Source organism: Pseudophryne corroboree, chromosome 7 (genome assembly GCF_028390025.1).
Source record: "Pseudophryne corroboree isolate aPseCor3 chromosome 7, aPseCor3.hap2, whole genome shotgun sequence".
NCBI lineage: Eukaryota > Metazoa > Chordata > Amphibia > Anura > Myobatrachidae > Pseudophryne > Pseudophryne corroboree.
This window is the reverse complement of record NC_086450.1, coordinates 130677325-130691919: the sequence shown is the minus strand read 5'-3', so window position 1 is coordinate 130691919 and position 14595 is coordinate 130677325. Positions and strand designations below refer to the sequence as shown.

Below are 14595 nucleotides of genomic sequence, written 5' to 3'. Positions count from 1 at the left end.
GGGGGTCCTGTGCTCTGGACTTGAACCCTAGGAATGTTAGACACTCACCTGATGAGGTCACCTGGCCGTGTTAGGTGGGCCCATAGTTTTTGCCCAAAAATGATGCTAAAAATCTCCATGTTAAATTGCAGTTTATTATAATTGCTCTGATTACCAGTGTTTTTAGTGTTTAGAGAGTGTACCTGCATTTCCTCTTTTTTTTCTGTTTCTTTATATTGAAAGGCGCTGCGGACCCCTTGTAGTGCTATACAGAGGCGGAACTACCGCCAGTGCAACCAGTGCGTTGCACTGGGGCCCGCCTCTGTCCAGGGGCCCAAAGCATGTTTTGAGTCAAACTGACTCATTACATGCCGCTGTGTGCTGCGGGCAACCGCTGCCCGCAGCACACAGCTGCCCAGAGAGGAGAGGAGCGCACTGCAGCGGCACGGGGGAGAAGGAGGAGGAGGGAGGTGGAGGAGGGAGCCGCAGCAGCGCTTTGTTACAGGTTGAGGCGCTGCTGCTGCTGTCCCTCTGCTTCACTATAGGCTGTCTTCCGAGAACAGCCTATAGTGAAGCAGAGGGGCAGCAGCAGCAGCGCCTCAACCAATAACACAGCGCTGCTGCGGCTCCCTCCTCCACCTCCCTCCTCCTCATTCTCTCCTGCCCAGGAATCGTGACCAGAAGCTGCACCGAGGAGCCTGAGCCAGCGGAGAGGGTAAGTATAATTCTTTCTTTCTTTCTTTCTTTCTTTCTTTCTTTCTTTCTTTCTTTCTTTCTTTCTTTCTTTCTTTCTTTCTTTCTTTCTTTCTTTCGTCTGCCGCAATGTGTAAAAAGGGGGAATCTGCCTGCCACAATGTGTAAAAAGGGGGAATCTTTGCCGTAATGTGTAAAAAGGGGGAATCTTTGCCGCAATGTGTAAAAAGGGGGAAACTGCCTGACGTGATGTGTAAAAAGGGGGAATCTGCCTGCCGCAATGTGTAAAAAGGGGGAATCTGCCTGCCGTAATGTGTAAAAAGGGGGACGCTGTCTGCCATAATGTGTAACAAGGGCACGCTGTCTGCCGTAATGTGTAAAAAGGGGACGCTGTCTGCCGTTATGTGTAAAAAGGGCACGCTGTCTGCCGTTATGTGTAAAAAGTGTACGCTGTCTGCCGCTATGTTTAACAAGGGCGCGCTGTCTGCTGTTATGTGTAAAAAGTGTACGCTGTCTGCCGCTATGTGTAACAAGGGCACGCTGTCTGCCGTTATGTGTAAAAAGTGCACGCTGTCTGCCGTAATGTGTAAAAATGGGGACGCTGTCTGCCGTAATGTGTAAAAAGGGGACGCTGTCTGCCGTAATGTGTAAAAAGAGGAATCTGTCTGCCGTAAGGTGTAAAAGGGTCTCTACCTGGTGTAGTGGTGCTACTGTGCGGCGTCATTTGAATAATGGAGACTATTGTGCACCGTTTTATGAATTGGTATTATTTTGTGGCCACACCCCTTCCCCACGAAGCCACGCCACTATGTATTTTTGCGCACGCCTACGACGCGCACTGCCCCTATTTTGCATGCAGGGTGTGGGGCTCCGATGCCGTTACTTGCACACAGTGCTAAAATGTCTAGTTACGGCACTGTTGCTAGGCATCCATTTCTCTGGCTTTGAGCAGGTCCCCCTCACCAGATCCTCTCCAGGGGTGAGGGGGTGGACTTGGATGGGATGGGGGGGGGGGGGGGGGGGGGAAGCATTTTGTCGCACCTGGGCCCACCGCTCGCTAGTTCCGCCACTGGTGCTATATATAATAATAATAATAATAATGATAACTGGTCGTCTGCACTGTCATCCAGTCTATGGCTGGCTTTAGAGACCCTACCACTAGTGTAGCTCAACTTATAATTACAGGGTGGACTAACTTATAAGACTTTGACATCTTGAACTTTGCATTTTTGAGCTCCTGCACTGGCAAATCAGGGATAAGCCAATGTATTTTACCTTCTGGTCTCATTTGGAAATGTAACTTTTTGATACTCGATCTAAAACATTAAAATGTTTTGCGTAAAAGCGAAAATAAAGTAGGTGTAAACACTACATATCAATAAAATCCCAACCGACCTCTCTCCAACATGTTCTGAATATTACTGATGCAAATATTTTGCACTAAGAAAAGAAATGGCAAAGAGACAGACAGACAGCTGCAAAACTGGAAAAGAAATGGACACATAGCATGAGGAATAGTCATCCTAACATAAGCAAACATAAACAGATGGGAGCAGAAACATAGCAGTGCGAAAGAACGGCACTGAATTACCAGAGAACACATTAAGCACTCACAGATATCAGTAAAGATTTTCTCTTAGTATACCCTACTTTTATTCTCTGACGTTACCAGTGCATCAAAAGCATCAAGTTTTTGTTAGGGTTGTTTTTCAAGCCCCTGGCTTTGTAATCATTACCAGCCTGAAATACAGTATCGCACGGGCTTCTGAATCTCAGGGGAGCAGGGAATTTTCAAATGGGACCACTGAAAATACTTTAAGCAATAAGAGCTTTAGATTACAACAAGGTAGTTCCATTATTGTTTGATGCATCATTCAAAATTTCTTGGCATTTTTCGACTCCATTTTTTGGGAGTGCCGAGGTCAGTGTCTGCAACTGGCGACACAGATTTACTGACCTCGGCTGCGAACCCGAGATGGAAATTTGAGTAACCAGAAGGTCACACAGAGTGATCGGATGGTGCGTCTTCAGATGCTACGCGGGTCACGGAAGCAGACAGGTGTCTATTTACACCAGACGCCTCCTGCTGAAGTTGCATATTAGATGTGCGGTATTGCACAGCCACTTCTTGCGGCTGTGCAATAGCGTACAACTCTGAATCAGGTCCTTAGTAATCAGTGGCTCTGCGAAAATATACAAATATCGCAGTCGGCAGGATTTGCATTGAGACGCTCACTGGAGGCATCTCAGGTCAGTCGCTTGTGTACAAATACACAGACATCCGATGCACATTTATATTTATTTATTAATAGTTACTTATATAGCGCACACATATTCCGCAGCGCTTTACAGAGAATATTTGCCCATTCACAGCAGTCCCTGCCCCAGTGGAGCTTACAATCTATATTCCCTACCACATGCACACGCACACACATTCACACTACGGTTAATTTTGTTGGAAGCCAATTAACCTACAAGTATATTTTTGTAGTGTGGGAGGAAACCCACGCAAGTACGGGGAGAATATACAAACTCCACACAGGTAGAGCCATGGTGGTAATCGAACCCATGACCTTAGTGTTGTGAGGCAGTAATGCTAACCATTACACCATCCGTACTGCCTGTTGATTATAATAATCAACCTTCCGAGTGGAGCAGCTCCCATGTCTGAAGTGTGACTTTGGGAGCTAATTAGCTTTTAGTTTTAAGCTGTAAATTAATTTGAGTTACAGATATGTTCAGTTTTTCAGGATATTTAGTTATTATCATCCTTTATTTATATTCCAAAGCGGATGCAGTTAAAATACCGGCTGCCCGGATCCCGGCATTCAAGAGACCAACGCCAGAATCCTGACAGCCGGTGTAATACCGCTGGACGGAATGCAGACCCCCGCAGAGGACTCGATGCCTCACTGCCAGAATTCCGACATACGGGATGATCCTGTCGGTATACTGACAGCCGTCATCCTGTCTGTCTGTAACACATAACGATTTCTTCCATAGTGCTGCACAATCAGAGAATGGCTGCTTATTCATATGCACCATCAAATGTAATGATCGTAGTTTGGTTACTTTAGACATCCGCACGTGATGAGATTCTGATGGAATGCGTGCCAACAAAACTACTGCATACCTGATATTCATCACACTAAAATCGATTTGACCATTATTGTAAATATTGGTAAATGAAATCAGAATATTTCTACCAACAGCCAATATGGGGTATAGGTAATAGGATCTGGGTTTGCCGGAGTTGTGGAATGTCAGATGCATTTTTAAAGCAGCAATCATTTACAAGGCAAAACCAACCTGGCGCGGTCATCTTTCGAATGAACAATAGATCTCATCAACACTAGAAATTAGGACAAATTGAAAACTTATAGCTTGAGCCAAGAGGTAGTATTGCAACACGTGATTAATATTAGATCTGGTGCAAATGCAGTAGGACGATTACTGCATTCTGACCTTAAACACAGGGCCTAATTCAGATCTGATCGTATATGTGCGCAAAAACACACATCTACAATCAAAATCTTTGACATGCGGGGGGACGCCCAGCACAGTGCAAGTCCGCCTTGCATGCCGGGTCCTGCCACCCCCTCACTCCCCCACTGCAGACATGCAAAAGCATTGCACGGCGTTGATGCTTTCGCAACTGCCGAGTAGCTCTCTGCCTACGCAGCTGCGGCTACCTGCCATGTTTTTGGTTGCAGCGGCTGTGTGTGCCGTCACACAGCTGCCGCAGCAACAGTCCGGAAATGCATCTGTTGTCTGGACCACGCCTCCCCAATGCCGCCGCAATGACACTGACCTGTCAATCAGGCGTACTTGCTGTATATATATATATCATAGTGAGACTGCACAGCCAGCAGTGGCATATCTATTACATATGTATATATTTATATAATGGCATAGTATAGGCATACCTCCCACCATGACCCTCTACAGGAGGGACAGAATGCTCTGCTCCTGGACTTCCTTCTTAAGTTATGCATACCTCCCAACATTCTTGCGCTGGAAAGAGGGTGTGGCCTAATGGAAAGGGGGCGTGGCTTCACACGGGTGACACGTTCGCAAGCCACACCTCCAAATTTCGTCACAGTAGGGGCAAGGCCAGCACTCTGTGAGCAGCTGGCCATGCCCCCAGTCCCTCTCCCTCACTGGAATAGACGCTGTGCGCATGCGCACAGCGTCTATTCTCCGCTGCTCTGAACTGAGCAAAGCAGCAAGTGATCAGGAACCTCCCAACTGTTCCCCCCCAACCGCGGGACACTGCGGCCCGCGGGAGGGACAGCGGGACAGACCCCAAAAAACGGGACTGTCCCGCGAAAATCGGGACAGTTGGGAAGTATGAGTTATGATTGCCATCAATTGTGCTGAAACACCTTTCTTATCCATTAAAATGTTCAGCACAGGTGTCGGCAATCCTAAATTAAGAGAAAAATCCAGAAGCAGAACATTTTATCCCTCCTGGAGAGGGTCATGTTGGGAGGTATGATATAGGGTTAGGCTCACTTGAAAATGCATTGTCGACACTGTTTCCATGCTGACATTTCATTAGTGTTGCGTCATGATGAATATGTAAACATTTGTCTGTTCACATTTGCACCAGGTAGACATTGTCATGTAAGCATTATGAAGGAGGGACAAAATGCTCTGTACATGGACTTGCCTATTAAATTTATGATTTCCATCACCTATAGTGAAACATCTTTCTTATCACGTAACTAGTTCAACACAGGTAATGGCAATCAGAAATTACGAGGGAAGTCCAGGAACAGAGCATTTTGGGGCAGATGTATTAAGCCTGGAGAAGTGATAAAGCAGTGATAAGTGGAAGGGGATAACGCACCAGCCGACCAGCTCCTGTCATTTTTCAAACCCGTAATGATTGGCTGGTGCGTTATCAACTTCCACTTATCACTTCTTTATCACTTTTCCTAGCTTAATACATCTGCCCTTTTGTTCCCTCCAGGAATGGGTGGGTCATATTGGGAGGTATGTGAATGGGGATGTAGCTATGATCCCAGTGGTCAGCATACCAGAATGCAGGCAGGGGGCCCAGGACTATTCCCACTCGTGGGTGACCACGACACCCATAGAGTGGGAATAGAACCTGTGGTGAGCGCGAGCCCGCAAGGGGCTTTGTTGCGCTCGCCCCCCTGCTTGCATTCTAGTGACTGGGACCCCGGCATCGGTATGCTGACCGCTGGGATCCCGGCCGCTGGGATCCTGACCGCCGGTCACCCGATCCCAATCCTGTGAATGTCAACATGGTTACTGTCAGCCTAATACACCGAACCCACCAGCCACTATGTGATTAAAAAAAAGTAACCTGTTTCTTATTTTGCTTCTTATTTGACAAATGCTTATCCTGAACTGCAGATAATAGTTCACCGAAAGGTGGATAAGTTTGGGTACCCAGCAGGAAAACAAGAGGAGACTATAATCTCACAGTGATCTTAGCTAAGGTTTTATATACTGCTTATCTAAGGTTTTATATACTGATATGAATTATACTTTCATAGGGAACTTACAACTAGGGTCATTTCAAGCTTCTACCATGACTATACCTGCTGGAGGAAACCAGCATGTGCACAAAAAGGGAGAAAGCGACGGTAACATGGCGACCACGATCACGCATAATCATCATGACTATCCTGTACATAGTGAAGTAATATGGCTCCGGGAAAATGGCCCTGCAATGCAGACAGGGAGTTAACTACAGTATTCCTCCTATTGCTGTGACATCGACACTGTGAACGGTAATACGTAACCGCAATGTGCACCAAACGCTTCTCCCCATTGGCAGAGAGGACCGGAAGTGGTGCGGCGTAATGCTGAACCCGGAAGTGCTTTCTGAGCTTCGTTTTGAATGAAATCCGGCTGATTCACGGTGCTGAGCAGTGAGAGGAAGAGCTGGGAATTATTATCTTTCATCGGGGACTGAGCTTCCAGGTATCTTGCGCACAGAGACGGGCAGTATGTGGAATCCTATATAGTAACGGCTGACTGCTAGGTGTGGGAGAAGCCAAATAGTTACTAGGCCACATCCTCGGGACCCGGTAGTCGCTCACGCCGAATGCCCTGCGCTGTAGCAAGGGCTTATCGTAAACGGAAAGCTAAACGGTTGGTGGGAGGTCGTCCTTGAATCGCGGAGCTGCGGGATAGGGGCCCCGGTACAGGTTCACAACATGGGGTACACTCTACATATATGGCTCAAGTTCAGAATCTGGGACCCCCTGGGCTAGCATAACTAACCTGCCTCAGAACACTATCCACGATGACATCTATTAGGAATACTAACCTGTACCGAGTACATGAGAGTACACTTTTTAATGTTTTGAACAAGTGTAATGATCTGAAGCAGTTCAGTTATGCCAACCTTTACTTACTGTATTTTACAAGTTTATTTAGGTTAGTAGTGTACCTCTTGTTCTGAACGGTCACTCTGGTTGTGTCACCGGCAAGAAATGCCTACTCCCCAGTCACAGACTTGCTCTGCGAGCCAGGCAGCTCTGTGGTACACCCCTTTCCCATGGTACAGCCTTTATCATAAACATCAAACACATACCTGGTGACCCACCATGTGTATGTCTGTTACCCTCCATGTTCTACACTAAGTTATTCCAATATCACTGTGTTGACTTATACATCTTTAGAATGTAAGCTCTCACGAGCAGGGCCCTCTTCCCTCATGTGCTTATCCTTTCTTACTTTAATAATCTTCAACTGTACCACATCCAGCAGTCTTCTGCCACCTGATACTTATTCCAGTGTCATCTGCTGATGTAACTGTTTATTTACCCTGTACTTGCCCTATACTGTCATCAACTGTAAGTTGCTGTTTGATTATTTGTTTATGCACTCTGTAATTGGGCGCTGCGGAACCCTTGTGGCGCCATATAAATAAAGGATAATAATAATATGCTGTGCCAGTTGTGGATGCCATTCCCCCACCCCTTGAAGCTGCTGTGGAGATTATCCCCAGATGCTCTTTTACCCCCACCCCCCAATGCTTTCCCAGCTACTGTGGTGACCGAACTCCCCCCTGCCACCCTAATGGTCTCCAAGCTACTGTGCCCAATACACTCAAAGCTACTGTGGAGACCGTACTCTCCCCCACACCAATGCTCTCCCAGCTACTGTGGAGACTATACTCCTCTCCCCCCCCCCCCTAATCAGTGGTGTTTCTATAATGGGTGCAATGTGTGTGGTGCACATGGGCACCTGGGTCCAGGGGGTCCACACCTCACCCATTTTAATACATACCATTCTGGTGTTTCGCCGCCAAAATGGCTGCAACGCATGCGCAGTTGCCAAATTGGTCTCTGGATCATGGTGGGCGCCATGTTTTCGGAGGCCTGCGCATGTACAAAGCCTGAGTCTACAGCGCTGTTCAGAGGAGGGGAGCCACCCAGAGGAGCACACGGGCCTTCTCTAGAAAAGCCCCTGACCCTAATGCTTTCCAAGCCACTGTGCCTAATACTCTTGAAGCTACCGTGGAGACCGTACTCCACCCTAATGCTCTGCCAACTACTGTAGAGAACATGGGGGTAATTCAGATCTGATCACTAGGCAGCGATTTTTGCAGCCCTGCGTTCAGATAGTTACCGCCTACACTGGGGAGTGTATTTTCGCTGTGCAAGTGTGCAAACATGTGTAGCAGAGCTGCACAAACTGATTTTGTGCAGTCTCTGCGCAGCCCAGGACTTACACAGCCGCTGCGATCATATCAGCCTGCTCGGGACCGGATTTAACGTCAGACACCCTTCCTTCAAATGCTTGGCCTGTATTTTTCCAGACGCTCCCTGAAAACGGTAGGTTGACACCCACAATCTCCCTCTTCCTGTCAATCTCCATGCGAACGCTCGTGCGAATGGATCCTTCCATTGACCGGCGATCCCCGTTGCAGCCGTGCGACACGCTGGCGCGGTGCATGCGCAGTTCGGATCTGATTGCCCGCTGTGTGAAAGCGCACAGCAGTGATCAGATCTGAATTCCCCCCCCCCCCCCCCCCCCGCCCCGCCCCGCCCCCCCCCCCATACTCCTCCCTAATGCTCTCCCAGTTGCTGTGAGACTATACTTGCTACCTAAATGCTGTCTTGATTTCTGTGGAGACTGTACTCCCCCATAATACTCTCCTATTGACTATAAAGATCGTTCTCTCCACCCAGATGCTCTCCTGGTTGCTGTGGAGATTGTTCTTTCCACCCAGATGCTCTCCTTATCAGTGTTCATATTGTCGATTTAAAATTTTGACTAGTTTATTTCAAGACTAAAATGAAAACGGAGATCCAGTAATTAAAGCAGTAAAAGTTACTAAGACTAAAATTATATTTAAAATTCTTCCTAAAAGACACTGAAATTAATGCTGGATGTATGGTTTAAATAAAATTATATGTTCTAGATATTTGCAGAAAATGTGTATTGTACTTGTTTGTTCTAACAAGCTTAAGGCATTAATTTTGTATATGATATGAGAGCTCTTCGGTAAATCAGACTCCATATGTAACACATTCTCGGCCTACCGAGCTTAGATTACTAAACACATAGTTAACGGTTTGCAAACTTCTCAAGGGAATTCTAGAGAAATGTTCTTCAGCAAAATCCATTACAGTATCATTAGACTGTTTGCAAAAGTTACGATAAAACATTGACTAAAATTAGACTGGTTGCTGTGGAGACCGTACTTGCCATCCAGATGCTCTCCTAGTTGCTGTGAAGATCGTACACCCCTGTTCTCCGCTACTGATAACACAATAAGCGCAATGCCTCTTTTTTTCTTTTCTTCTGCTGCTGCTTATAAATGTGCATTAGTGGTGTCATTAGCATTCATCTCTGAATCAGACCCTGTATACTCATTTCCCTATTCATGTGACAGAACCTGGCAGTCAGGAAGGATTTGTGCTACTTTTTACATTGTGGCAAAATTGATGTAGGATTTTGCTAAACACTTAACCTGAGGTCTCATACACATACAGGGGTCAATTCCGTTAGATTCGAGGGGAGAGAGTTACTACGTAACGTAACAACATGGAAACGCCGACAATGGACTTGCAAAACATTTGTGAAATGCTCCTCTGGAGTTTGATACATAGGTGTCAGATTGTAGTCCCCTTTGATAATCGTTGTCTGCGATCTGTTGCGCTAATTAGACTTCTGCAGGTGATTTCTGTGACATCTGTTGCATTAGGTTTTTACTACATAGTACCAATTTATCAAACTATGCAGAAACTGCAGTTTATCCATACATTTGTGAAAAAATGCTTGACAAATATCTCATGGTTTTAAATTATAATTTTATAGATTCTTAAGTTCTGCTATAGCTTGCTTTATTAATGATCAAAATAACGCAAATAAAAATGTTCTGCTTCTGCCCACAGATTACTTTAACATGTATATAGTGTTCCCCCCTCCCCCAGGATGCCGGACAGGTTGGGCGCAGAGTTGCTGAGCATGTATTGGCACACGTGCGAAAAAGGGGGCGTGGCCTTGCTGTATGCCCATGGCATCTATTCACGCGGCAGCAGACTGTTTTAGCAGGTTGCTGAGAAGGGGCAGCGCACATTTGCCCTTCACTAATCGGGCAAGGCGTAGCACCCTGCTGAAAGACATTGGTGTTAAATTTACTAAGATGGGAGCAACTGGTGATGTTGCTCACAGCAACCAATCAGATTATACATAGCATTTATCTAGCTGCTTCTATCTAGAAGATATTAGATAGAATCTGATTGGTTGCTATGGGCAACATCACCAGTTCGAACAAAATCCTACCTTAGTAAATGTACCCACTAGCATGAAGACTATTTATGTGTTATTTATTTACAATCTCCCATTCTATTTATGAGCTGTCAGTTACTTCTCTGGTTCTTTAATTCCTGCTAATATTTGCAGGCATTTTCTTTTAAATTAAGAATACAGATGTAATTTTTCATTAATTCAGCGTCTTTACTCACAAAACATATATTTTGTACCTAAATATGTTGAAATAATACCTTTTGCAATTTTTATTAAGAGACTGAGACAGCATAGCACAAATTCATATTGAGGTGTTCTTAATACATTGGTCAGAGATCATTAAAAATCTAATTCCGCTGAAGAATAAAATTGTTTTGACAAATAAATGTTCCACACCTTGTAATGGGATCACGACCTTTTTCCAAAGTGTAGTTTGTTTTTTCCTTCTGTGACCTAAGATAACCTCTTTGAAAACATGGTTATGGGGTGAGCTACAATTTCATTGAAGCTGCACTGCATTCTTAATACACAAGAATGATTGTTTCTTTATTGATCTTAAAGAAAAAAGAGATTTTGCACAACATAATTTCAAACAAACCTAAATGTGGTGGTATTATGATACCTTTGCGTTTCATATATTAGGTTGGCGTATATAGATTTTTTTTTTTTACGGATGGTTGTAATTCCCATTACATTTAGGACGATTATTTGGAACACAAAATTGCATATAACACAGTTATTTAAAAATAAACCTCCTCATAACATGACTGTCTACAACGCCTTAAGCTGTGCCCATTTTCAGTATTCAAATTTCTGAAAATAAAGTTTTCTGATCATCCCAATTGGTGACTGTTGTCAATGGGTGATGAAATTGATTTAAAGCCACCTGTCTGTCATATAGACTATGGAACCGTAAAATGTGGCTACCATATGCAGTAACTGCTAAACCAAAGTTCCACATATACTTATCAGTAATGTTCAGAGACCTTCCTGCGTGATCCACTTAGACCTCCCAAGGACATAAAAAATAAAAGCAAAAGAAGATACAATAGTGCAATACTGTCTTTTGATCTAGGAATTCCTCAGTGTTCAAAAAGATGGAATGTATTGCTCTCCCAAACACATGCTTCTATGATAGACTTGTGTCCCCGAAGCTAGGAATTGCAATCACACCACGTGTTGTCTGCAGTATAGATATATGCTTACATGTAAGCATGCTCTTTTTATGTGCACTTTATCCTCGTTCTAAAATCCTGTACCTCCCCTGCCGTATATTAGTAACAGGCATGCGTTGGAAGGTTTTTAAAAACAAAAATACGTTTTATGGGGATGAAAACAAGGAAGGATGACAGCAAAAAGGAGAGAAAAAAAAGTGACAGCACTAGGTTTCGTATCATATACCCATCACAATAGGAGATGATGATGATTATCATCATCCTTTATTTCTCTGACGTCCTAGTGGATGCTGGGAACTCCGTAAGGACCATGGGGAATAGCGGCTCCGCAGGAGACTGGGCACAACTAAAGAAAGCTTTAGGACTACCTGGTGTGCACTGGCTCCTCCCTCTATGACCCTCCTCCAAACCTCAGTTAGAATTTTGTGCCCGGCTGAGCTGGATGCACACTAGGGGCTCTCCTGAGCTCCTAGAAAAGAAAGTATATTTTAGGTTTTTTATTTTCAGTGAGATCTGCTGGCAACAGACTCACTGCTACGAGGGACTTAGGGGAGAGAAGCGGACCTACCTGCTTGCAGCTAGCTTGGGCTTCTTAGGCTACTGGACACCATTAGCTCCAGAGGGATCGAACACAGGCCCAGCCTCGGTCGTCCGGTTCCGGAGCCGCGCCGCCGCCCCCCTTGCAGAGCCAGAAGCAAGAAGAACGTCCAGGAAATCGGCGGCAGAAGACTCCGGTCTTCATTAAGGTAGCGCACAGCACTGCAGCTGTGCGCCATTGCTCCCTGTGCACACCACATACTCCGGTCACTGATGGGTGCAGGGCGCTGGGGGGGGGGGGCGCCCTGGGCAGCAATTAGAGTACCTTAAGAGTGGCAAATCACACATAATATAGCCTAATAAGCTATATGTGTGTAAAATACCCCTGCCACATTATGATTATAAGAGCGGGAGAAGTCCGCCGAAAAAGGGGCGGGGCTATCTCCCTCAGCACACTGGCGCCATTTTCTCTTCACAGTGCAGCTGGAAGACAGCTCCCCAGGCTCTCCCCTGTAGTTTTCAGGCTCAAAGGGTTAAAAAGAGAGGGGGGGCACTAAATTTAGGCGCAAATCTGTGTATTATAGCAGCTATAAGGGAAAAATCACTGTGGGTAGTGTGAATCCCTGCATTATATAGCGCTCTGGTGTGTGCTGGCATACTCTCTCTCTGTCTCCCCAAAGGACTTTGTGGGGTCCTGTCCTCAGTCAGAGCATTCCCTGTGTGTGTGCTGTGTGTGTCGGTACGGCTGTGTCGACATGTTTGATGAGGAGGCTTATGTGGAGGCGGAGCAGATGCCGATAAATGTGATGTCACCCCCTGCGGGGTCGACACCTGAGTGGATGGACATGTGGAAGGAATTACGTGCCAGTGTCAACTCCTTACATGAAAGGTTTGACGACATAGCAGATGTGGGACAGCCGGCTTCTCAGCCTGTGCCTGCCCAGGCGTCTCAAAAGCCATCAGGGGCCCTAAAACGCCCACTACCTCAGATGGCAGACACAGATGTCGACACGGATACTGACTCCAGTGTCGACGACGATGAGACTACTGTACATTCCAATAGAGCCACCCGTTACATGATTACGGCAATAAAAAATGTGTTGCACATTTCTGATATTACCCCAGGTACCACAAAAAAGGGTATTATGTTTGGGGAGAAAAAAGCTTCCAGTGGTTTTTCCCCCATCTGATGAACTAAATGTGTGAAGAAGCGTGAGTTTCCCCCGATAAGAAACTGGTAATTTCTAAAAGGTTACTAATGGCGTACCCTTTCCCGCCAGAGGATAGGTCACGTTGGGAGACATCCCCTAGGGTGGATAAAGCGCTTACACGTCTGTCAAAGAAGGTGGCACTACCGTCTCAGCCTGCAGATAGAATGCAGGAGGCTATCCTGAAGTCTGTATATACACACTCAGGCATTATACTGAGACCAGCTATTGCTTCAGCATGAATGTGCAGTGCTGCAGCTGCGTGGTCAGATTCTCTGTACCTTAGACAGGGACACTATATTGCTAACCATAGAGCATATTAAAGACGCAGTCTTATACATGAGAGATGCACAGAGGGATAATTGCCGACTGGCATGTAAAATAAACGCAATGTCCATTTCTGCCAGGAACTCGGCAGTGGACAGGTGATGCTGATTCTAAAAGGCACATGGAAGTTTTGCCTTAGAAGGGTGAGGAGTTGTTTGGGGATGGTCTCTCAGACCTCGTTTCCACAGCTACAGCTGGGAAATCAACATTTTGCCCCATGTTCCCTCACAGCCAAAGAAAGCACCATATTATCAGGTACAGTCCTTTCGGCCCCAGAAAGGCAAGCGGGTTAAAGGCGCGTCCTTTCTGCCCAGAGGCAGAGGTAGAGGGAAAAAGCTGCAGCATACAGCCAGTTCCCAGGAACAAAAGTCCTCCCCCGTTTCCTCTAAGTCCACCGCATGACGCTAGGGCTCCACAGGCGGAGCCAGGTACGGTGGGGGCCCGTCTCAAGAATTTCAGCGACCAGTGGGCTCGCTCACGGGTGGATCCCTGGATTCTACAGGTAGTATCTCAGGGGTACAAGCTGGAATTCGAGACGTCTCCCCCTCGCCGTTTCCTCAAATCTGCCTTGCCGACAGCTCCCTCAGACAGGGAGGCAGTGCTGGAGGCAATTCACAAGCTGTAGTCGCAGCAGGTGATAGTCAAGGTACCCCTTCTTCAAGGGACGGGGTTACTATTCCACAATGTTTGTGGTACCGAAACCGGACGGTTCGGTGAGACCCATTTTAAATTTGAAATCCTTGAACACTTTTATATACGAAGGTTCAAGTTCAAAATGGAATTGCTCAGGGCGGTTATTGCAAGCCTGGACGAAGGGGATTACATGGTATCACTGGACATCAAGGATGCGTACCTGCATGTCCCCATTTACCCCCTTCACCAGGAGTACCTCAGATTGTGGTACAGGACTGTCATTACCAATTCCAGACGTTGTC

At 46.1% G+C, this 14595-nt stretch overlaps 1 protein-coding gene across 1 annotated transcript in view; it reads left to right on the top strand.

The window, feature by feature from the left end:
- The first annotated feature begins 6474 nt into the window (after positions 1–6474).
- PSMD14 (proteasome 26S subunit, non-ATPase 14) overlaps positions 6475–14595 on the top strand; it is a 305697-nt gene continuing 297576 nt past the window's right edge. Inside the window, exon 1 of the mRNA XM_063933641.1 lies at positions 6475–6630. The gene's annotated coding sequence lies outside the window, so the exon portion shown is untranslated. The remainder of the gene's footprint in view (positions 6631–14595) is intronic.